Source organism: Scyliorhinus canicula, chromosome 1 (assembly GCF_902713615.1).
Source record: "Scyliorhinus canicula chromosome 1, sScyCan1.1, whole genome shotgun sequence".
Lineage (NCBI taxonomy): Eukaryota > Metazoa > Chordata > Chondrichthyes > Carcharhiniformes > Scyliorhinidae > Scyliorhinus > Scyliorhinus canicula.
In genome coordinates this window covers 53,716,236-53,741,817 of record NC_052146.1, presented here as the reverse complement: position 1 = coordinate 53,741,817, position 25,582 = coordinate 53,716,236, and the positions used below count along the sequence as shown (strand labels likewise).

At 43.6% G+C, this 25,582-nt stretch overlaps 1 long non-coding RNA gene across 1 annotated transcript in view; it reads right to left on the bottom strand.

Annotated features, from left to right (window-relative positions):
- Positions 1–25,018, bottom strand: part of LOC119977352 — a 65,360-nt gene extending 40,342 nt beyond the window's left edge. The window contains exon 1 of the long non-coding RNA XR_005463183.1: positions 24,937–25,018. This is a non-coding gene — a long non-coding RNA (uncharacterized LOC119977352). The remainder of the gene's footprint in view (positions 1–24,936) is intronic.
- Between the last annotated feature and the right edge of the window lie 564 nt (positions 25,019–25,582).

Genomic DNA, 25,582 nt, shown 5'->3' with positions numbered 1-25,582 from the left:
ACACAAGGCCACCACCACACACTACCCCGCCAAGTGAGGACATTCTGCTTTGTGGTCGCTGAAGGCCCCCATTTTCAAGCCTTCCCACACACTCTTTAGGCTCCCCCAAACTTCTGGAGGCCCCTTCATACCTGCCCTTCACCTCAACCCTTCATATCTCCCCATCCCTCATTTCATTGGCATGGCCTGCCTCAGGCACTAACGCTTGGCAGTGCCACCCTGGCATGCAAGCACCCTGCACTGCCACCCTACCAGTGCCAAAGTGGCAGTGCCAAGATGTAAGCCCGGCAGTGCCAAGGTGCCCATGTGCTGGGGAGAGCCATGTGCAGCTATGCCCTGTCCCTGATCACCCAGTGGCCTCCAATTGCCTGGGAGACCCCCCAGGTGCCATTCTGTCTGGCCCACTTTGCTTGGACCAGTGCTAATTGGCACCCAGTTGGGGTCTCCCTGGGGAGGCAAATAAATGCCTGGAGACAGTTAGATCTGATGTTAGCACGGTTAAGTGGGCTAATTGTCAGTGACTCAATGGCTGTCGGGAAGCCCAGGAGGGACCTCTCCTGGAATCTACCAGCCGTGTCGCTCTCTAATTCCGGCAGGAGGTGACTGATATATCACACCCTACATTTGTGCTTGTCAGTAATTATTCTGATGATACTGCTTTTTTTAAAAAAAATTGTCATCCTTTATTTCCAAAAGCTTAATTGGACAAGGTGAAAATGATTGTGTCTTTTAGAGATGTCGAATCTATCATCTCCCCTTTAAATCTGCACTTCATTATGGTCATTTTTTGACCTTGTGAAGTGCAATTGTTATCTTCCAAATGCACTCCAACAACTTGCATTTCTATAGTGATGTTGAAAGAGAGCTCGGAGCGTGTTACACACAGGACCTCAAGCAGAAGGTGGGTGGATGAATTGAAGAGTTACGCGGGACTGAATGTCCAGGGAATGATAATGGTTTTTGAGTGTGTCGAAAATGAAGAATCATGCAGGGAACAAGAAGTAGAGAGGAAAAGTGAAAAGGGAGATACGAGGAGGGAAGTGACGGTATGGAAATAGATATTGGCAGGAAAAGAATTGCCAGATGAGGCAGCACGGTAGCACTGTGGATAGCACAATCGTTTCACAGCTCCAGGGTCCCAGGTTCGATTCCGGCTTGGGTCACTGTCTGTGCGGAGTCTGCACATCCTCCCCGTGTGTGCCTGGGTTTTCCGGGTGCTCCGGTTTCCTCCCACAGTCCAAAGATGTGCAGGTTAGGTGGATTGGCCATGATAAATTGCCCTTAGTGTCCAAAATTGCCCTTAGTGTTGGGTGGGGTTCCTGGGTTATGGGGATAGGGTGGAGGTGTTAACCTTGGGTAGGGTGCTCTTTCCAGAAGCTGGTGCAGACTCGATGGGCCGAATGGCCTCCTTCTGCACTGTAAATTATATGTAAAGAGTGGTGAGGCCAATTATGGACCAAAAAGGAGAACAATTGATGGAAGTAGAAGGCATGGCTGAGGTGCTAACGGTAATCCTTTGCTTTGGTTTAAAAAGGGTGAGACTTGGCTGAAGAATAAAATAAGAATATTTATTGGTGTCAAAAGTAGGTTTACATTAACACTGCAATTAAGTTACTGTGAAAAGCCCCTAGTCACCACACTCTGGCGCCTGTTCGGGTACACAGAGGGAGAATTCAGAATGTCCAATTCACCTAACAAGCATGTCTTTCTGGACTTGTAGGAGGAAGCCCACGCAGCAACGGGGAGAACGTGCAGTCTCCACACAGACAGTTGAGCCAGCCAGGAATCGAGCCAAAGTCGCGGGAGCTGTGAAGCAACAGTGCTAACCACTGTGCTACCATGCCGCCCTACTACTATTGTCAGGATTGCAAATGAGGTACCAAGAGAAATGGGAAATTCTCAAAAGGCCGGCAGTAGTTAAAGCTGATGGGTCACCAGTTTTGGGTCAAATGCATCTTAGGCTGCAGAGGAAAGTATGAGTAGAATTGTGGAAGTGTGGCCATATTCTTCCAATCTTCCTTTGGCAGAGCGATGAAGTGAAAGGACGAGGGATATAACCTTCTTCAGAAAGAGGCAAAGGATAAACCTAGCAATTACTGGCCAATCTATTTAATGGTGGTGTTGGGAATGCTTTTGGAAACAGAAATCTGGGGAAAATTAATCTTGGACAAATATGGACTGCTAAAGGGGAGCCAGCATAAATTTATTTGTGGCAAGCTGTGTTTGATTTTGTAGGATTGAGTTTATTTAATGAGGTAACTGAGAACATGATGAGAGCCGAGATGTTGACATTTGGAAAATGGAATTCCAGAAGGTGTTTGAAAAAGTATGACATAATGGTCAAGATTTTGCAGCCATGGTGTCGGCGAAATGTCACCATTACTTCTCTGAAACGGAGAGCAACATCTGGAATCTGCACATGGACGTATAAATCCAGAAGTTACTGTGAGCAATTCTCTACTTTCCCAAGGGGTGCACTGTTGAAATACCTTTTAGACAGCAATTAATTAGAAATCGCTGATTTGCTGAGAACTTGCCCTTTTATGGTAATACTCTCACGGTAAAAATTTGAACTTCCTAAATGATGTGCACGTGGATTATTAATGGTGTGCTGAGCTCACATTTGCTGAAAAAACACTTTGACACTATTTATGGAATGTAATATTTCCACACATTTTTTTAAAGGGTTGTTTCAGATTTCAACTTCTGGCTTAATTCCATGTGTATGACCCAATCATTTATTTTGCGGTCTGTAAAATGTAATTAAAGAGTAATCAGGGCATTTTACATCCTGATTTGTTGTCTACGAGAATACTTCAATGTGATTGGCCAGCTTGATGACATCAGTGCCGTTGGATGCATGATTTTGAATGGATGTCAGGTATTGTAACCCCAATGGAGGTCCCGGGATCAGGGCAATACGGTTTCCTATGACCTCCCTGGAATATGAACTTCCCCTTTAAGAGGGGACAGGACTTCCTCTTTAAGAGAATGAGGCTTCCCCTTTACAAGGAGAGCCCCAGGTGTATAAAAACCCGGCCTAGATGCAGGTCAGAGAAAGAGTCCCTTAGGGAAGTGGAGGAGTATTGGAATTGTAGTGAAATAGACCTTGTTCATGATATCTACTATCGCCTATGCATTCTACTTAGCGCAAATTCAACATCCATGGGTCAGTAGCAGCATGGATACAAAACTGACAAGGGGATGAATGTTTTTGTGGTGAATTAATGTTTTTCGGACTAGAGGGATGTACATGGTGGAGTTCCAAATTGTTTGATTCTAGACCAAGTGATCTATCTCCCTTCTGTAATCTGATTTGTTGTTGTTTGAGATACGACCCACCACAGACGTATCATTCACAAACTTATAGATTGAGTTGGAGTTAAATCTTGCCACACAGTGGTATGTGTACAGGGAGTACAGTAGAGGACTGAGCACACATCATTGCGGAGCCCCGGTGTTGAGGACTGTTATGGAGGAGGTGCTGTTGCCTATCCTGGCAGATTGTGGTCTGTTGGTGAGGAAGTCATGGGGCTAGAATTTGAATAGCCCCAGGTTTTGAGTATAGAGGTCACCACTCCTGAACTGCTTGTGCCCATGCAGATGAAATGGATAAAATTGTAAAATTTGTGTACCTATTTCCTCTTCATGATCGTCGCACTAAGCAGTTAGCTTCTAGTGGTTCTGTCTGCTCCTGATATCTTCTGGTGAGCTTTTCAAACAGCAGGTGGTCCTGGTAGGATTGTTTGCAGACCACATGGTCCAGGGAGCCTGCTTTTACCTAAAGGCAGGCCATCTCTCAAAGGGAATCTGCACAAAAAGAATCCTGCTATGCAAATTTCTACAAAATGAAGACCCAACCAGAAGATCCGTAGTGACGGATGTGATACTGGAGCTATCATTGGCAGAAGTGAATATGAGGACAGACACCATCATCCTTCAGGAGGTCCGGGGAACCTTCAAGCTTCCCCCTCCAAGAAGAGAGTGGGAAAAGATAGCCAGAGAGCTGAACTCCAAAGACTGGACCTAAGGACCTAGCAGCAACACCATGAAGAGTGGATGGTCAATGTCAGTAACATGATGTATCCTATTCACCACACTATCTGCTCCAGGGTCCCAGGTTTGATTCCCGCTTGGGCCAGTGTCTGTGAGGCATCTGCACATTCTCCCCGTGTCTGCGTGGGTTTCCTCAGGGTGCTCCCACAAGTTTCCTCCCACTAGTCCCGAAAGACGTGCTGTTAGGTGTACCCAGTGTACCTGGACAGGCGCCGCAATCTGGCGACTCGGGGCTTTTCACAGTAACTTCATTGCAGTGTTAATGTAAGCCTACTTGTGACCATAAAGATTTTTTTTAAATTAAAAAATATCAGCCTGTCATGCTGCTCAATATACCGTACCTCCACCACCTAGCCAGCAACACTACCTGGCAATTGGCATTCAGGCCTAATTCCCAGCGACACATTGCACACACATACACCCACCAATGTTGCCAGCCTCACGTCCACCTCTCTCAGCTTTTACATACTCCCAGCTATTCAGCTATGGCATGCAAATGACCCAAATAATATGCTACACAATCATTGACACTACGGCCCCCCTCTTGCAAAGATAAGGTGGCAAAAAATGTAAGGGGATAAATTTTCTGGTCCCGCCCGCTGTGGGAATCTTCATGAGTGGGATGGACAATTCGATGGACCAATGAAAGGTCCTTTGACTTTGGGCGGGAATTTCTAGTCTTGGGGTGGGCCCCAGCAGAAATCTCTGCCAAAGGGAGTGGATCAGAACTCAGTGCCGAACAAGGATAAACGCATCCCCTGTCTTCTACAGAGGAAATGGTTCTCTGTATTATGTTGCCATCTGTAACGGGACCTGTAGCATTACTGATAACATTCAGGATGATGGCATATTACGACCTCATGATGCTTCTGAATTCCCAGCTCACCCTCATCCTGTTACCTGGCATAATGAGCAATCTGCTGATGGTGCGATGAAGGACCTCTTGATTCCTGCCTCAACAACCTTCCTAAACACATACCTTCCCCTTCTGAATACCTACTCCTCAGACAAGCAAGAACTGACAAAACTTGACAACAAAAAAAATGCATGGGGAAATTAACTTTGGGGGAGAGAAAAAATGAGGAAGTGACAAACTGGATTTCTTTTGAAAGAACCAAGACATTCAATGGGCCAAATGGCCTCCATCTTTACTGAGCTATTCCATAATTCTGTTACTGAGGTGAGCTTAGGCGTAGATGTTGCTTTATTTAATTTCAGTGACAAAACTCCAGAAAGCTGGAGCATGGTGAGATGAGGATTGTTGAAGGGGCAACATGGGAAGTGGGGTGAAACCTGATGCCAATAAAGAAGAAGGCTTGTGGGGAAATATCCTGCTGGAAGAGTTCACAGAGATAGTTTGGAGGTGAGGACAAGGATAACAAAATGAATTTGAGGAGGGCAAGTTAAACCAGTGAGGCTTGGCAAAGAGAGAATTCACACGGTTTGGTGCAGATGTAGACATAGGTTACGGAGGTTTTGAAGTTTATGAAAGAGGTCAGCATGGAAAAGTGATGTAGCACATTCATAAATTTTAAGAATAAAAAGGAAAATCTAAAGCGTTCTGAAGCATTTTTGAGGTAATTAAATTTTGCCTTCTAACGATATGTGTAAATACAACATAAGAGCTCCTCTCGTGACTTACGTGAAGAATGTGCACTGATAAGTGTGGTACAAAATCATCTGGAGTAAAAATCCTTCATCTTTGCTGAACTAACTGATCTCAGCCAGGAAGCAGTTGGGAAACCATTAGGTCAGAGTTGTCTGGAATTCTCATTCTCAATTCTGACGCAATTGCCACAGATGGAAATCGCAATAGGCCAGTATTGGACTAGTTTATGATGCTCTTCATGGCTGAATAACCTGTTGACGCTCACTGAATGGACGTGCGTCTGAAATAGGGTAACTCTACTGGGTAAACCATATTTCCCACCTTCATAGGAGGAGAAACAAAACATTGGTGCAAATTGTTCAAAGAAAATAATGTGCAAATTAGCTCCATATGGTAAATAAATAATTTGACATTTGTGTGAGTCTGTCCGTTTTGTCAGAGGAACATGTGACTGCAGTGAGTTTTTACACTTCTCCAGTCTGAGTCCATTTCTTTTAAGATTCAAAGCAAAATCAGTGCTTAAGTTAAACAATAATTCACTATAATTTCTTTATAATACGTTGAAGTGTTAGTACAGTAGTTCTCAGATCCCTCTAATGTGAAATTTTAAGTCAAATTTAAGTTAATTTTTTGCCCAGTGTTGTTGTCTAAAATGTGTACGTGTGGAGTCTTTGAATATTGCATTTCAAGAGAGCCTGTATCTAATTATTATATTCAAGAATTGTGGAAATAAGTACGCAAACAGTAAACAGACAGTGCAAAAGACATAATAGCCTTAAACTGAACAGCCAAGGAAAACATGCTGTACTTTTTGCTAGGTGACAGGCTCCCAAATTTCCCTTCTCCTTCTCCAGTAATTATATGGAAATTCTACATTGTTTAGCAGTTTAAAAAATTGACAAACAGAAGGGGTAGAAGTAAGAACTGGTAAACCCACTCCACATTGATCAAATTACTAGTTCGTTTTGAAAAATAATATTCCAAGTGGCTTGTAAAGGAATTTATTTGCTCTGCACAGACGTTTAGCAGAGGGGGAAATAAATCACAAACTGATACCTCTGATAATCACACTCAGAAAGGATTAAAGCATGATCCAGATCTTACCACCCACCAGTCTGTCTAGGTTAGCCACCGACGTTCAATTTTAAACCTATGGTGATTGTCTTTTTCAATTAATTTGCTTACTTTGGCACCTATTGAGTTCCTACTTGCTGCTATTTTACATTTCAAAATTAGATTCTGGTGAAGCATATTTATTTGAATAATGATTTTGACCCCTTTTCCACCCCTCTGCAGTATCTCACTCCACTGACACTATTCTGTTGCTGCCTTCATTAATTTAGCAGGCTATATATGTGCCAAAGTTTCAGAGATTGTGCTGAGATAATCTGGCATTCTTCACGTCTGACACCAATGAAATGTTAGCTGAAACGATCCTGAATTTTGTTCTCCAAATTGCCTTGGTCGTCTCTCTTTGTGTGCTGACCAAATACATTTAAATCCTTGAACGATACAATCAGAGGATTAAAGGTTTTTTTTCCCTTCTGTCTCTATTTTGGACAACTGCTATCGTAAAAACAGCTCAAGGCACATAAATAATGCCTCCTGTTCATTTTAATAACAACATTTTGTAAACTCAGGAGAACAAATTAACGTATGGCTGAATTAAACCAGTAATTTATTTAAATCATTTCGCAAATAGGCATTTTGAGAAGTGCAGGAAAGAATCAGAGTGCTGTGCATTTTGAGAAATAACTTACTTGAGGCTAGCTAGTCGTCTGCATGTATGTCAAGTATTGCCATTCAAATTTTGGTATAAAATGATTGACCCAGATAATAATCCAGCAAAGCTTATTTTTTATTATATCTCATTTTAATATTATGTCCAGCATTTCAATTTAATCCTGTGCATATGTGTGTTTTATAAATTTTAATAGTAGATGCTACTCATGTTATTTAATGTGATATATTTTGGACTGCTTCTTTTCACATTAATTGAAAGCTGATGTACACTTTGTTCTCGGCCATTTCGCTGAACACTATCATATTTTACTATCTCCTTCATAATGTGAAGATGATCTTAATTGCTGTGTTGGAATTTTGTCTATGATGTGCTTTGTTGAATGAGGCTCTCCTCTTCAGTTAGCGAATGCATGTCATTATGTTCTATAGCTTGATGCAATGGGACAGCCGTTGACATTATCAGTGTGTGCATGTGTGTATGTATGTGTGCGTGTATGTGTGCGTGTGTGAAGGGTGCATGCAAAAAAAACTGGAGGGGTTAGCAAGCGACACGAGAATGTGCAGATACAATTAAGAAGATTCCTGACTTCTTGTCAGGAACTGTTATGAATAATCCCAGGCAAGTTCCCTATACCAGAATCTTAAATTAAACCTTTAATTATGAGACATCATGGACATTTAACGACTTTTTTTCTTAAGACTTCTGGTAATTTAATCTTTGCGTTGCAGTCAAATGTGCAAAGACAGCATGTTTAGCATTTCTGTGGATTTATTGTTTTACACCATTTTGCATTGCCCCAAGCCAAGAATTAAATCTTCATTTTTTTGCAGAACCAGTTTAAATGCTGCGGGGTAACTTAACAATTTTACTCACCAGCTTTCATCACTTGTCTGTACTTATTTGCTGCTGTTTTATGGGTAATTTTTTGCTCAAATCTGTTGTGCATATATCAAGTAATATTTTTAATACACTGAGTGCTTTTTTAATGTCATCATGTGTTTCTTTTATGTTTGTCAAAAAGCCACTTATGTTCCTGTAGGTGCCAGGGCCTGACCCTTTCAGTTGGCTGTTCTGCTTTCAAAGCAGAAGGAATTGGTTTAATAATTTCAGCAGAAGAATCAGGCACACCCTCCAGTCAGTATTCATTCGGTTGCACTCTTGCAGTTCTGTTTAACAGATCTCACACAATATCTAACAAGTAGCTAATTTAAGAGTGCTGCTACGTTCCCTCTCTTATGTCCTGAGGGCTGATTAATATCTCTGGCGAGTCTCAAACTAGTGCCAACAACTGAGTTGTCCCATACATTCTGTATATAGCAACATTAGTTGTGCCAGGTCCCTGTTTTCTCATGTGAAACATAGCTTCGCCAAGTCTCTTATCATACCCAAGGACCAATAAGAGATCTCTTCTGTCTGGATAATTCAAGAACTCTGTAGTGTCAGCTGCTAAAGCATTCTCAATTTGAAAGTCTCATGCCCATTAATGTCTTGACCTTGTAAAACTATGCAGTTAATGGAAGATATGGATGTGACCATGGTTTCAAGTCACAGCTGTGCTTAACTCTTGTGCTGCATTCATCTTCATTGTTCCTCCTTAATAAGTTTATTCCTCCATATAAGGATTCCTTCACTGAGTGTTTTGCGACATCATATAAAAAGGACTTAAACGTATTTTATGGGGCACAGTCACATTTTTCAACAATAATCAGTGCACGGCTATTATGCAGCAGATAGCATGTGTCTCAAAAGGCAGTTTCTTTCAGTCTTTCCCTTACGTGTGCACTTTTCCTCAGTATTAATTAAAGTCTGTTGCAAAATGACAAGAGTCAGTGGCCCATATCTTCCTGGCAGTGTTAACTGCAATAACTAATTCTCCAGGATTATTTGCAGCTGCTTAGGAAATGACTGGGGTTGGTGTGACTCTGTTGAAGGTGGAGGGGCGGTGAGAGGGAAGAGGGAGGGGGGACGGCTATGGTCAACTAGGTGGAATAAGATTATTGGACAGTTCACTCAGATTATCAAACTGTCTTATGATTTCCTAGTCTCGAAAGTGTGAGCAGAATTAACTGGAAACTTTATTTCCAGAGTTTATCCAGTAGATGGATGAGCAGCACAGACCAAGAAGGATCAAAGTTCTGTCCCAAGTCTGCACCAAGGTACATGTTCCTAGACAACATACTTTGGTACTCTTGTAATAGAAAGAGAATTTGCGGCAAGGAAATTATTCCTGCTCCCGATTAACAGCAGTAATTCTTGCTAAAACCGCATCTGACTGGGTTGGATTATGAGAGGATCAGCATTGCCTGTGATGTTGTCTTTCATGCTCTGCAACCCCTTGGCCCCCCCACCAAATACACACCCCATGATCCACGATTCTATAAGTGGCAACCAAGAGGCGGCTAGATATAGTACTTGGGGAGAATGGGATCAAAGGCTATGGGAGAAACAGGATTAGGCTATTGAGTTGGATGATCAGCCATGATCGTGGTGAATGGCGGAGCAGGCTCGAAGGGCCAAAATGCCTCCTCCTGCTCCTATATTCTATGCATCTATGTAACCGTTACTGTAAAGGCCGATGTACTAATACCAGCCACTGGCTGATCAGGTGTACCATACCCTCAATAATAATCTAACACTTTAAAGAAGGGATTAAGTTGTCAAGAACAAAAAGAAAAAAAAAAGTAGTTTCAGGTTTATATTGGCCGATTGTCCTACAACTTTGGAAACATAAATTAGCCTAGTACTGACTGGGTGGACACTTGAAGCCTGCCTTCCAACTACACAATGGATGAAACCAGGGTTGCAGTGAAGAATTTAGTCGCAACCTAATATTTACTCGTCCTCCTCTCTGTTACTACTCATGATAAATGAAATGCCATTTTAACATATGAATCTGTTGATTACCAGAAGTGCAGCAAAATACACTCTGTGGTTTGTTTACCAATTTAGAGGCAAGGGGCGAAGTTGAGAAAACACCACAGGTATTTTGAAATGACAGGTGGGACCCCATTTCCAATCAGTCCAATTTTTGCTGGTGGGGAAGGGGGTGTGGCACGGCACATTCAGGAAGAAAACCCAAACTCAACACAGCCATCTGAATTCAGTTCTAGGTTCAAACAGACGGTTTTTTAAGCTGGTTCAATAGCCTTAAACTACAATGTGGCAGCCATGACTTGAGAGCCAGAGTGGAATAATCAATGGGCAAGATTCTCCAACCTCTCTGCCATGTGTTTCTCGGTGGCAGGAGGTAGCATGCCGTTTGCTGGTAGCGGGGCTCTCTGCGCCCGCCACTGTCAATGGGCATTCCCATTGAACTCAGCCCACACCACTGGGAGACCCATGGATGGGTGTGCGCTGCCTGTGGGACCAGAGAATCCTGCCACCAGCCAACGGCTGGAGTATTCGGCCAATGTTTAGCTCCCTAAATTTTGACTCCACTGAAATTTCACCGACTGATCATTAAAGCAATGAGCCCTAAAGCTGTATTTTTGCATAAAATAAATGCCTTTTGATATTATTAATTATTAAGCTGAATCTTTCCTGTGAACTAATATTTGGAAAGAGAGAAATCATGTCATTCTCTTCCAAATCGGGGTGTTTTTAGCACAATTGTGACTTACTAACAAATAAATTTTGTTTGTGAAGCATACTGATAATGGGCGGCATTCTCCCCTACCCGGCGTGACGGAGGGTTCCGACATAGGGGAGTAGCGCCAACCACTCAGGGGTCGGGCCTCCCCAAAGGTGGGGAATTCTCCCCACATTTGGGGGCCAGCCCCGCGCCGGAGCGGTTTGCACCAGACGACTGGCGCACAAAACTGATGCCCCCGGCAGCGGGGCTGGCCGAAAGACTTTCGCCGGTCGGCGCACATGCGCCGACAGTGACGTCAACAGTACTGGCCGCTGATGTCACTGCTGGCACATGCGCGATGTGGGGTTCTCTTCTGCTTCCGCCATGGCAGAGGCCGTGGCGGACGCGGAGGAAAATAGTGCACACAGGGCACTGGCCCGGAGTCTGAGCGGGGGGCCCCGATCGATGGCCAGGCCACCGTGGGGGCACCCCCGGGGTTCGATCGCCCCCCGCCCCCCCAGGACCCCGGTGGCCTGCTCGCGCCGCTGATCACGCCGTTCCAGAGGTGGTTTAAACCTCGGCGACGGGAGAGGCCTCCCAGCGGCGGGACTTCGGCCCAATCGGGCCAGAGAATCACCGCAGGGGCCTCTCCGATCGGAGTGGCGAGATTCCGCCGCCGCCACTTCCCGGGTGGCGGAGAATCTCTGCCACGGCGGGGGCGGGATTTTAGGCGGCCCCAGGCGATTTGCCGACCCTGCTGGGGGTCGGAGAATTTCGCCCAATGTTCTTGACATTAGTTGTCTTCTTAAATAATATGAATATTTGAGTTGCATTTTGTTTCTTTGATTACTGTCATACTTCAATAAAAGTGGTTTAATGAAAATGGAGCTGATTAAATTCTTTCACAGGCACTTTCTGCTTATTTGCTGGTTTCTGCCCATAAAATAGTTGGTGCTGAGGAAAGGGTCAGCCACTTGCTTTGTAGTTATGTGTGCTAAGGTTAACAATTTTAACCTTTTTGGTTATTATAGTGATTTGAGTGCATGTTGTATTAAACACTGAACTCAATAAAGGGCTTTACAAGGCTACCTTGTTTTTGAACTTTTGAAAAGCAAATCAAGAGCTGACAAAATAAGCTTTTCTCTTTTTGGAACATTTTCATTCGTCATTAACACTGCGTGATTATCAGAAAGTGCAGTAATGTGAGCACCTAACTCCAATTATTGCAAGTATTTAATACGAAAGCATAAAATACGAGAGAACAAGCTCCCATTTGGAAGGGATTTGGCAGCACATCAGTGTCAAGTGAAATTTAGGATGAGCGGGAGACATTTCAAACACACGTGTTTGGATAATACAGAAAATTACTTCCTATACAGTAAACTCTGAAAATGTTTAGTTTAATGTCCCGGTCACACTGTCTGTGATCTCTTTGTTATATGGTCAAAAAAACCTGTTTCCTATCACACACTGCAAGAGAACTTGACAGTCTGTGTTGCCCGACTTCGGCAACCAGCAATTAATAGCGGGGTCTCATAACACAAGGAAGTGGCGCTGTGATGTTTATATTCAGTAATAAACACAGTCAAGAGTCTGGCACGATTATCTGCAATGGTCAGCACTGCGCTGAAAAGCTGGATGCCTGCTGTCTGATTCTGGATGCTCTTTCCCTTTCTGAGAGTTTTGGAAAGTGAAACCTCTAAAGTGCTTTGCATTTGGGTATGGGGTGAACATTTCGAGTATAAATATTTGTGGAAACAGACTCTCTCACACTTGCTTTGTTAATGAGGTTAACCGTGACATTCTTCATGCAATGAAATTTGATTCAGTGAACTCTTTCTTTTGGAACAAAGCTGCGTTTGGCAGAAGCCAGTTCACTCTACTTCATCACAGCAGGAGCAATAAAACTCCTGCAGACTTTAGCACAGGGAAGCATCAATGAACATAAATACGTTTTAGACCTGCCAGTTAAATGAGACATTTAGTTAGTAAAGAAATGCACCATTTCTGTAATTTCAATGCTTTGACATTATGCCACAGATCAATAAGTGTTTCTGGGTCGCTTTGGGAACAACTAACCAACAGAAGTAATATAGTTTATATATATTACATAATATATATATTGTAGTAATATATATACAGAAACACAAATGGAAATATTAAGATTGTTTCATAAAATAGGTTTGACATTTATCATCACACACAACCCTTTTACTTCTCCAAATTTCGGCTGAAGAGAAAGGAATTGGCTTCAAAGTAAAGGAAAATTCATAGTGGTATAAAATGGTTGACTGACTGACTGTCCCCTGTTCACACCTGGCAGGAATGCTTCAGATAGACAACAGTGATATGTGGCTTCAAAATCTTTAGCATTCTCTGCTGCCTCATTCAAGTCCATTCTTCTTGGGTGATGACTGGTGGTATCATATGGATGGCATAATATCCGCTCCTTATTCTATCCGCAATATAAACTTTGGTCTCCTACTGTAACATTGGCTGATTTTCCCCAAACACACCTTCTTTTCTACCTGAGGGACGTTGAAGACAATTCTAACAGTCTGATTGACTCCTTGCATGAAATCAAGCTAACTTGGAAAGAACGGAGTTGGACCCTGGTTTCTGTAAAACCAGTATCCTAAGTGTACATAGAACATAGAACAGTACAGCACAGAACAGGCCCTTCGGCCCTCAATGTTGTGCCGAGCCATGATCACCCTACTCAAACCCACGTATCCACCCTATACCCGTAACCCAACAACCCCCCCCCCCCCCCCTAACCTTACTTTTATTAGGACACTACGGGCAATTTAGCATGGCCAATCCACCTAACCCGCACATCTTTGGACTGTGGGAGGAAACCGGAGCACCCGGAGGAAACCCACGCACACAGGGGGAGGACGTGCAGACTCCACACAGACAGTGACCCAGCCGGGAATCGAACCTGGGACCCTGGAGCTGTGAAGCATTTATGCTAACCACCATGCTACCCTGCTGCCCTTGTATTTGCCAAATGTTATATCAAAGCGATTGATGACCTTGGCATAATAAAATTTTAAAGGCTCAATAAATTAATAAAGCATATGGGAGGAATGGGCAAGGATTTGGTTGGGCCTTGGGTGACACTGACACTAAGAGGGTAGAGATGACCTGAATTGGGTTTTGTTTTTATTATCGGCACAAGCAATGTTTGGTGTGAGGATATCTATTCCAACATATGTACCGCCCAATCCCAGCAGGCATGGTGCACACCTAATTATCCAGACTGGGAGTTGCAATTAGAATCTCCAAAGTCCAGTTATTGTTGAGGGTGGGCTGAAGTGATCTCCTTTGTAAATGTGCCACTGAATTCCATGAGTGCTCATTCTTAGGGAGAGGATAATCCCAACAACATCGCCAACCCACACTCCACACCCACATTATAAATATAATTTTACCCAATTTTCTGATGACTGTAGAACGAGTTTCTGTTACCATCACGAACGACGGTTAAAGTGACAACATCATTGGTGGCATGGTGACACAATGGTTAGCACTGCTGCCTCACAAACCAGGGACGCCGGTTCAATTCCAACCTTGGATGAGTATAGAGTTTGCAAGTTCTCCCTGTGTCTACGCCAATTTCTTCCAGGCGCTCCAGTTTCCTCCCCACAGTCTGCCATGCTAAATTACCCCTTGGTGTCCAAGGGTTCGGTGGGGTTACGGGGATAGAGCCAGGGAATGGGCCTAGGTTAAGGTGTTCTTTCGGAGGGCTGATGCAGACTTGATTGCCTTCTGCACTGTGGGGATTCTCTGATTCTATGATCATCCCATGCCAACAGTGATTTGGTTTTCTCAAGCAAGCCGTCAGAGTGAATGATGTAGCAAAGGGATCGGGGTAGAATTGATTACTATCTGCAGCATTTGTTACTGCAGCTTTTGTAATGTGGTTTTAGTTATTTTTGCTATGTTTGGCCTGACAAAAGTAGAATGACATGTCAGAGGCAGCTATCAAATGTGATTAATTCAATAAGTGAATTTGACTACTCAAGAATACAGTTGTGGATAACGTGGTCATCCTCATGAATGTATTTGGATGAAAGGTTCTACAAATTCATCAACTTGAGTAAGATTTTCAATATGGTAGCCAGAAGCTTGGTGAAGTTTAGTTTAATTGATTAAATAGAAATCCTTATAAAAATTGCACAGAAATACATTGAATAAAACACACAGAACAGGCTATCCACGCTAACTTGTCTTTGCTGGTGTTTATGCTCCCCATGTTAATCTCCCTCCATTCTATCTGCCTCACCTCAGCTTTTCAAACTGATCTTTCAGTTTCCTTTCCTCTCACGTACTCTTCCAGTTTCCTTTTGAAAACATCTTTCCTCGAGGAACCTTCAGCATTTTCTGTGGTTCCATGTTCCTCATTTTACTGAAGAAAAGACAACCCTCCTTATTCCTCTGAGAGAAACTATCTTGAATTTATTGCCCTAGTTTTGATTTTACGCAAGTGGAAATATTCTCTCCATATCCACCCTCTCCACACCATTCTTAATTTTAAAGGCCCTATTAAGTCTTCAAAAGACTAAAAATCTTAACCTGCTCAATCTTTCCCATAGGTTTTGATCTCTGTTCTACTACCATCTTTGTAAGTCTTTTTTGCACTTTCTATTGTCCTTCCATGTTCATTTACAGAATGGAGAACAGAATTGTGCACAATACTCTTAAGTGTGACCTGACCAGAATTCCATATATGTTTAATGTAACTTCACCACTTTGGACGGCATTGACAAAGAGCCACCCAGACTCGAAATGTTAGCTCCATTCTCTCTCCACAGATGCTGTCAGACCTGCTGAGATTGTCCAGTATTTTCTATTTTTGTTTCAGATTCCAGCTTCCACAGTAATTTGCTTTCGCCACTTTGGAATTGTACTCCTTTAAAAATTAATGAGTACTCTGTTCGCATTTTTAAATGCATTGGTGACCTGTGATGCTGCTTGCAATGATTTATTTACCCATATCCCTAAACCCTTTGCTGTCTATTGCTGTCGGGTTTCTTATTTTCTTAGTTGTTTCTATTTTTTCCAACCAATGTGCACCATCTTGCATTTATCAATTTTTAAAAATAAATTTAGAGTAGCCAATTACTTTTCTTTTCCAATTAAGGGGCAAATTAGTGTGGCCAATCCACCTAACATACACATCTTTGGTTTGTGGACATGGGGAGAATGTGGAACGTCTACACGGACATTGACCCAGGGCCGGGATTCGAACCCAGGTCCTCAGTGCCACAGTCCCAGTGCTAACCACTGCACCACATGCCGCCCCACATTTATCAATGTTAAAATTAGTTTCCCACTTAATTGTCAGCATTCAAATTTTCTGTTGTCTTCCTGTATTATGTTGCATTTTTCTCAACACCTATAGAGACATAGAGGTCTACAGCACAGAAAAGGCCCTTCAGCATATCACATCTGCACTGGTCAGAAACAACCACCTATCTATTCTAATCTAATTTTCCAGCACTTGGCCCATAGCCTTGTATGCCTTGGCATCGCAAGTGCACATCTAAATACTATGTAAATGTTATGAGGGTTTCTGCCTCTTTAGGGAGTCCCTTTCAGACTGTGAGATCCAGACTCCCACCACCCTCTGGGTGAAAACGTTTTTCCTCACTTCCTCTCTAAACCTCCCTTCATAACTAAAATTACCCAGCCCAGGCAACATCCTGGTAAATCTCCTCGGCACCTTTTCCAGTGCTATCACATCCCTCCTATGATGTGGATTCCAAAACTGCATTCCTCCTATGATGTGGATTCCAGAATGCTCTAGCTGTGGCCCAAAGAACATTTTATACAGTTCCAGCATAACCTCCCTTCTCTTAAAATCTATGCCTCGGCTAATAAAGGCAAGTATACCATATGCCTTCTTAACTACTTTATCCACCTGCCCTGCTACTTTAAGGGACCGGTACATGCATACCAAGGTCCCTCTGATCCTCAGTGCTTCCCAGGGCCCTGCCATTCACCATGCATTCCTTTGCCTTGTTTGTCCTGCCCAGTGCTTCACCTCACACTTATCTGGATTTGAATTCCATTAACACTGATCAGCCCACCTGAACAGTTTGGTATAATTTGTGAATTTTGTATTGATTTACTTGTCCCACATCCAAATCATTCATGTAAATTGTGATTAACAATGGTCCCAATACTGATGCTTGTGAATCACAGTTTTTTACGTTCCTCTGATCTAATCACCCTTTATTCTTAGCTCTCTGCTTTCTGTTTCTTTTACAAGATCATTGTACCATTTGCCCCTGACTCCACATGCTCTAACCATTCTCAAGAGCCTACTGTGTGAAACCTTTTCAAGGGGCTTTTTGAAAATCTATATACAAAGAATAAAGAAAAGTACAGCGCAGGAACAGGCCCTTCGGCCCTCCAAGCCCGTGCCGACCATAAACATTACCATTTTATACTTTTCCACCTTTATTATTACCCCTTCAAAAGATTCTCTCATGTTAGCCACAGCCTTTTGGAATACATCAGACTTATTTTTTTTATTATATTATCCATCACTCGGTGCTGCTCTGTTACTTCTTTTCATATAGGTTCCAATATCTTTTCTATCACTGACATTAAGTAAATTTTTTAAAAATACTTTTATGTGATGTGAGCGTGACTGGCTAGGCCAGCATTCATTGTCTCTCCCTAGTTGCCCTTGAGAAGGTGGTGCTGAGCTGCCTTCTTGAACCGCTACAGTCCATGTGGTGTAGCTACACCCACAGGGCTGTTAGGGAGGGAGTTCTAGGATTTTGACCCAGCGACTGTGAAGGAACAGTGATACATTTCCAGGTCAGGATGCTGAGTGACTTGGAGGGGAACATCCAGGTGGTGGTGTTCCCATGTATCTACTGCCCTTGTTCATCTTGATGGTAGTGGTTGTGGGTTTGGAAGGAGTAGGGATTAATGGGTCCTTTTCAAATTGGCAGGCAGTAACTAGTGGGGTACCACAGGGATCAGTGCTGGGACCCCAGCTATTCACAATGTATATCAATGATTTGGATGAGGGAACAAAATGTATCATCTCAAAGTTTGCAGATAATAACAAGTTAGGTGGGAGGGTGAATTGTGACGAGGATACAGGGATCCTACAGCATGATCTGGACAGGTTGGGCGAGTGGGCAAAACAATGGCAGATGCAGTATAATTTGGATAAGTGTGAGGTTATTCGCTTTGGAAGCAAAACCAGGAAGGCAGATTACTACCTGAATAGTTGTAAATTCGAAGAGTGGATTGTGCAGCGTGACCTGGGTGTGCTTTGCACCAGTCGCTGAAGGTAAGCATGCAGGTGCAGCAGGCGGTAAAGAAGGCGAATGGTATGTTGGCATTCATTGCGCTGCAATTATATAGGGCCTTGGTGAGACCATACCTGGAATATTTGTGCAGTTATTGTCTCCTTCTCTAAGGAAGGATGTTCTTGCTCATGAGGGAATGCAGCGAAGGTTTACCAGACTGATTCCAGGTGTGGCGGGACTGTCATATGAAGAGAGATTGACTAGTTTGGGATTGTTCTCACTGGAATTCAGAAGAATGAGGGGGGGATCTCATAGAGACTTATAAAATTTTAACAGGACTAGGCAGGGTAGATGCAGGGAAGATGTTACCAATGATGGGTTATCAATGATGGGTGTGTCCAGAACCAGGGGTCACAGTCTGGGGATTCAGGGTAAACCATTTCGGACAGAGATAAGGAGACAGTTCTTCACACAAAGGGTGGTGAGCCTGTGGAATTCATTACCACAGGAAGTAGTTAATGCTAAAACTTTGAATATATTCAAGAGGCAGCTAGATATAGCACTTGGGGAGAATGGGATCAGTCTATGGGGAGAAAGCAGGATTAGGCTATTGAGTTGGATGATCAGTCATGATCATTGTAATGAACTCCAATTGGCTTTATTGGTTGGCCAATTGGAGTATGAGCTCCCTCAATGATAGCTCATTGAGGGGGCCCATATAATCACCTGTGTAGGCTTTGTGAGCAGTCTTAAGTTGACTGGACTGCTAGCAGCACTGTTTGTAGCTGCTCCTGTAATATCGTTATTGTAAATAAATATTGGTGTGGTGATGGAACTCCTGCCTCCCGTGGATTACTACAGTGGCGACGGGGATGGGATTCGAACCCACGCGTGCATAGCACAGCATCGACAATTGAAAAGCTCAGAGCCTCGTTTGCAACACATGGACTTCCGGAGGTATTGGTGTCGGACAACGGAACGGCATTCACAAGTGGGGAATTTGGAAAATTCCTGAAGGAAAACGGAGTCCGTCACATCAAACCGGCCCCTTACCATCCAGCGACCAACGGCCTGGCAGAGAGAGCGGTCCAGACACTTAAAGCGGGACTCAAGAAGCAGCCGGCAGCGTCAATAGACACAAAGCTCTCCCGCTGGCTGTTTGATTACAGGACCACACCGCATTCCACAACGGGCATACCGCCAGCTGAACTCTTAATGGGAAGGCGGCTGCGAACGAGGCTGAGTCTCCTTTTCCCAAATTTAACGGGGAAAGTGGAGAAACAACAGGAGGCCCAACGCAGGGGGCATGAAAATAGTCGGCAGCAGAGACATTTCCAGGTGGGGGCACCAGTTTGGGTCAAGAATTATGGGAATGGACCAACGTGGGTCAAAGGCACGGTTGAGTCCCAAACAGGGCCCATATCCTATGAGGTTTCAATAGGAGGTAAGGTACTGAAGAAACACCTAGACCAAATAAGGGCAGCGGAACCACACCTGGAGGCAGGCGAAGCAGGATCGCCTCAAGCTGGGATAGCCCAGACGGAAGGGATACCCACACCCCAGCCCCGAGCAATTTCTCCAGACCCCGTCATCCAGTCATCAGAGTCGGAGATGGACACACTCGACGAGGCCGCCGCGACACCTCTCCCCGAGGAGGAGGAAGAACAACTTCCAAGGAGGTCGTCAAGGAAAAGACGGGCACCTATAAGGTACACCCCACTTCGGAGAACGACTTGGCGGACGACACAGAGGTGACAGACCCAGACATGAGGAGCAGGAAGAAGCTCAGAGGAATGCCAGCTGGCAGGAATTCCTCGGACCTTGGGGGGGAGGGGTGTAATGAACTCCAATTGGCTTTATTGGTTGGCCAATTGGAGTATGAGCTCCCTCAATGATAGCTCATTGAGGGGGCCCATATAATCACCTGTGTAGGCTTTGTGAGCAGTCTTAAGTTGACTGGACTGCTAGCAGCACTGTTTGTAGCTGCTCCTGTAATATCGTTATTGTAAATAAATATTGGTGTGGTGACGGAACTCCTGCCTCCCGTGGATTACTACAATCATGATGAATGGTGGAGCAGGCTCGAAGGGCCAAAAGGCCTCTCCTGCTCCTATCTTTTATGTATCTATGTATAAGCTAAATCATACATAATCTAGGGATGAAAATAAATTAAGTGAATCATAAATAAATAGTAAACATTGTAGATACTGTAATCTGTCAATTTCATACTTCATTTAACCCCTTGATTTCAGCAATGTTGTGCCTCATTCCTATTTGTCACAATCTCTAACACAAAGAATGTAGACCAAAGGGAAATCTGAGCCAAGACAAGTAATCACAGAGGTGAGGGTTGTTGTACTAACTCCAGTAATATATTGTGATTTGTAGAAAGCTGACTCTTGGGTGGACTTTGGCAGGAATTGTTAGTTGAAGGCTTCATAGGTGCAGAGCACTCTACCTTTGAGAGCGGGGGAGGAGAATGCAGAAAAAGAGAAGGAAAACTTACATTGCAAATGTCTGTTAATAATCTGGGAGCCCTAACTGAAGACATGGGGAAGCTTGCAAAAGACTTAACCTAGTTCGGAAGGAAGGTGCACAAGAGGAAGTGATCGCTCATAGAGAGAATTAGAGAACTGGAAGAACAATTTGAGGATGTGAATCAACAAATATTAATGAGTGCACTGAGGGAGATAGGCTAGGAAGGACAGATGCTGTGTACCCAATTATTTGACTTCAGTTAGGGTTCTGGAAGTATAATTAAAATACCCACTCCTGATAATTTTGAATGCCGTCTGCTGGAAATTGTGAGATAATGGATTCAAATGTGGTATCCATCAAGGGTAATAGTCTGTTAATGCTCACTGTCTAGATCTCATGTGGAATGGCCACTTGGATACCTGTTTGGTCATGATGATTGCATCAATGGGACTGCACTTCAGCATGAAAAAACATTCTGCACAGAGGAGAGAGAGAAACTAGATAGACGTGATTATGTAGACTGAAAGCCCCAATTTCTTTTCCTTTCTGTGCGTAATCGATGTTGTTTAATTTTAATATGGCTGATGTATTCCCAAAAACCTGTAAGTGACTGCTCAATTTAAACGTCACCAGCGCCAGAGTTTCATGGATTTAAACAAGGAGAATTAGTTACTCGCATATTCAGCCTGGACAGGTCTATCACTACACCAATCACACTACACCCACCCAAATAAGATGCAATCAAAGACAGTAGTGCACTTCTATAAATATTAAAGCGAAACAGAATAGTTAGCAGTTTGCATGTCTTTGAGAGTTCAGTGAAGCTGGGAGCCTTTCTCTCTCTGGAATTGAAGTTCAGGTAAATTCAGATGGCTGGGGTCAAATCTGGATTGACTGCAGGATTCCTATGAAGTAAAGACTGTTCAGCAGATCATGTAGACAGGCCTGATGGCTGTTTCAACCAGGATGTTTTACAGGCAAACTCGGAGCTGTTCAAAACATGTTGGTGGATCCTTTTAAGCCTCACAGGTGTTGAAAAGGCAAGATGACACAGCCTTTCTTTGCAGTGGTGATGCTGTTGCAGATGTTTTACAGACTGCCAGGCTTCTCTCTCAGTTTTTGGATAAAAGGATTTGTGCACTTTTAAGCCAGCCAAAACCTCCAGTAAGCCCTCCCTCCCTATGTTAAACTGTTCAAGAACTTCATAGTCCCTCTGTCTGAATTCTGCATCCACAACCTGCTTCTCCAAAGTGAGGACAGATGTGAAGTACTCGTTTAACACCCTACCAATGTCATCGGGCTCCCTTGGTCCCTAATGGGTCTTACTCTTTCCATGGTTACCTTCTTCCCTTTAATATACTTCTGGAATACCTTGGGATTTTGCCTAATCTTACATGCTAGTGCTTTTTCATGCCCCCTCTTTGCTCTCTTAATTGCTTTTTTGAGTTGCTTCTTGCATTTTCTGTGCTCCACGAGGGTCTCTAGCTTTGCTCCCTTTTTACCTGTTAAAATCCTCTTCTCCTTCCTATCCAGTCCTGAATATTCTTAGACACCCAGGGTTCTCTGGACTTGTTGCTCCTACATTTATCCTAAAAGGAACATGTTGGGCCTGTGCTCCCACCAATTTCATTTTGAACGCCCGCCCATGCCCCTCTCCCCCTACTGTTCTGCTGTAGATTTACCCAGAAGTAACTGTTCCCAGTCTAAGGTGGCACAGTAGCACAGTGGTAGCATTGTTGTTTCACAGCGCCAGGGACCCGGACTCGATTCCCTGCTGGGTCACTGTCTGCGCAGTCTGCATGTTCTCCCTGTGGTGATATGCATCACTGTAAATACACAAGGGGTTAATGTAAATATTCGTAGACTAGCTAGACACTAGAGGGAGCACCAGAGACATGAACACAGACATTCAACCAATAGGCCAGTAAGTTAGGATACGACCAATGGGCATTCACGACACACACAGAGGTGACACTACCACAGGAGGGCATTACACCAACCCGTATATAAGGACACAGCACACATGATCTTCCTCTTTCCAGTGGAGACACTCAGTGTGTACACAGGGTTGATTTGAAACACATCACACCCACCACCTGGATTGTAGCAGACTGGTTCGTCAGTCTGAGTAGCTATAGCAGGATTAACAGGAGAGTCGAATCCAAGTAGGAGAATCGTTAACAGTTTAATAAATGTGTTAAAGCTATCTCCAAGTCTGACCTTCGGCATGTTGAAATAAAAAGCTCTCTTGAATCCATTTCAAGAAATCTGCTCCCACTAAACCCTTTACAATGTCATTACCCAATTAATGTTGGGAAAGTTGAAATCCCCGAATATAATTACTCTATTATTCTTTACACACACTTCAGTGAATTGTCGACATATCTGCTGCTCTATTGTCCACTGACTATTTGGTGTGTGACTGCTACCTTTTTATTCCTAAACTCTACCCACAAAGCCTCATTGGAAGACCCTTCCAAGATAGCGTCCCATCTTACTTCAGGAACAGACACCTTAATTAATAATGCAACACCACATCCTCTTTTACCCCCTTACTGTCCTGCCTGAAGATCTTATACCCCGAATGTGGAGTTGCCAGTCCTGCCCCTCCCTGAACCATTTCTCTCTGATAGCAACATTACAATTCAACGTGTCAACACACGCTCTGAACTCATCTATCTTACATGTGACACTCCATGCATTAAAGTAGCGGCCGTTCAGCCTTGCAGCACTCCCTTGAAACTCAACGTGCTGTGTCTCCAATGTATAAACACTCTGCGTCCCCTCCCCTTGCCAGACTAGTTTAATTCCTCCCAGATTGCCTTCCAGGTGTCACTATAAATTAACTGGTCTTTCAGGTATACTGCACAATTGGTTAATCTAGCTACTACCTCGTTTGTCAACCTCAGAAAGGTTGCTGGGGCATTTTGAAGTCTGCAGGACATGACCTTACACTGGTGTAGATCGTCTGATATGACAAAAAACAAGATTTCTCTCACCCTGGGTGTCACGTGAACTTGCCAGTACCCTTTCTTAGATGTCCATTTTGCTGCAGTATTAGTGCAGCCTATCTCATCTATACAATCCTCAATTCAAATTCTACCCTCTGGCAAACAATCACCGGTTGACGAGGCTCTCAGATAAAATATTTCTTTGGCATGTTAAGGTGATATAACTGTTTTATTTTCCTCCAGTCAGGGGTGTGGGTCAAATAGTTTATTTCCTTCATGGGTTTAATTGTGGCCTGGGGTCTTGCTGCAACCTGACAAGCACGGCAGGTTTTGCATTAGGCAGCCACATTGGATCAGAGGCAAGGTTAGACACAGCGCATGCTTATGCGGGTTAAAGTTTTGCGAGTACCCATATGTCCAGCCATCAGAAAAGCATATGCAATTCCTAATATTTCTATTGGATATCTGAGGGCCACTACAATCTGGGGCAGCACCATCCAATCCTCATCTCCCAGGGAGCCCCCATTTTCCCATTACTAACCCACCTCTTAAATGGAAGGGATCTGGGAAGCTTCTACCTCAGAGCAGGCAGTCCGTGCTATACATTTTAATTTTTATTAAAATGATAATATTTTCATGCCTGCATTGGCAAGTCAATAGCAGGTCCAGATGGGCAGTGCAAAGTTTAAAAAAAAATTTACAGTACCCAATTATTTTTTTCCAACTAAGGGGCAATTTAGTGTGGCCAATTCACCTACCCTCCACATCTTTGTGTTGTGGGGGTGAGACCCACGCAGACACGGGGAGAATATGCAAACTCCACATGGACAGTGACCCGGGGCCAGGATCGAACCTGGGACCTCGATGCCGTGAGGCCACAGTGCTAACCACTGCGCTACCATGCTGCCGTCAAGGACCGTGCAAATCTGAGAAGAAATTAACAATTGGCATGTCAGTGACCAGTTCATAACTTGAACTCCACACTATGGAGCTTTATGTCTTTGCAACGGCTTATCATGAATGAATTCCCAAAGCTTTCAAAATGTTACGACTGTAATTGTTAGCAGAACAATTGATAGTCTTACTATGTTACAGGCACCATATTGTTTGCTATGTTACAGGCAAGTTGTTGCTGTTCTAGATTCAGTTCCTTTCCTTGGATCAAAGGTTTTAATGTTCTACCTCTGTTGTTCCTTTGAGCCACACTTTCTGCGTACAAAACAGATTCCAGACCACTCTCATATACTTACGAATGTCGAGTTGGCAGATGTATTATTTGGTGGGTAACATCGATATTAGCAAGCTCTTCTTCACAGAAATGGTGATTTATATCTGTAGATGAAAAAGTAAAACCTCCATTTATATAAGGCTGGAATTTTCCAAACTTCCTTGGCAGATTCTCCTGCAGTGGAGGCGGCTCACCATTGAGCACCGGTGGAATCTTCCAGCCCCGTTGAAGTCTACGGTGTCTTGCATGGCTCGCACGTCCCGCCACCGGAGAACCCATGGAGGGAGTCCACTTTTGCGGGACTGGATAATCCCTAAAATTCTGCCCTACCTCTATTTTTGGCCTCAAATATTCCAAGGCGGTTTGCAGCAAGTAAAGCACTTTTACACTGTCATCATTCTTGTAATGTAGGAAATGCAAGTCGATTTGTGCGCAGCAAGTTTCCAAATAATGCAAAGTAGGTAAGGCAGTGAAGGCTTGCAAGAGCCAGTTAAGCGCTAAGAGATGGGGGATTGGGAGCTTCTACAAAAGGATGACCTTGCTGTGCCAAATAGCCTTCTCGTCTGTATTTTTATTCCTGGTACGTTTAAGAAAAATGTGTCAAATATAGACCTATAATTTTTCAAAAAGTCTAGCATAATCCTGCTGCGACTCTGACGGGCATTGAT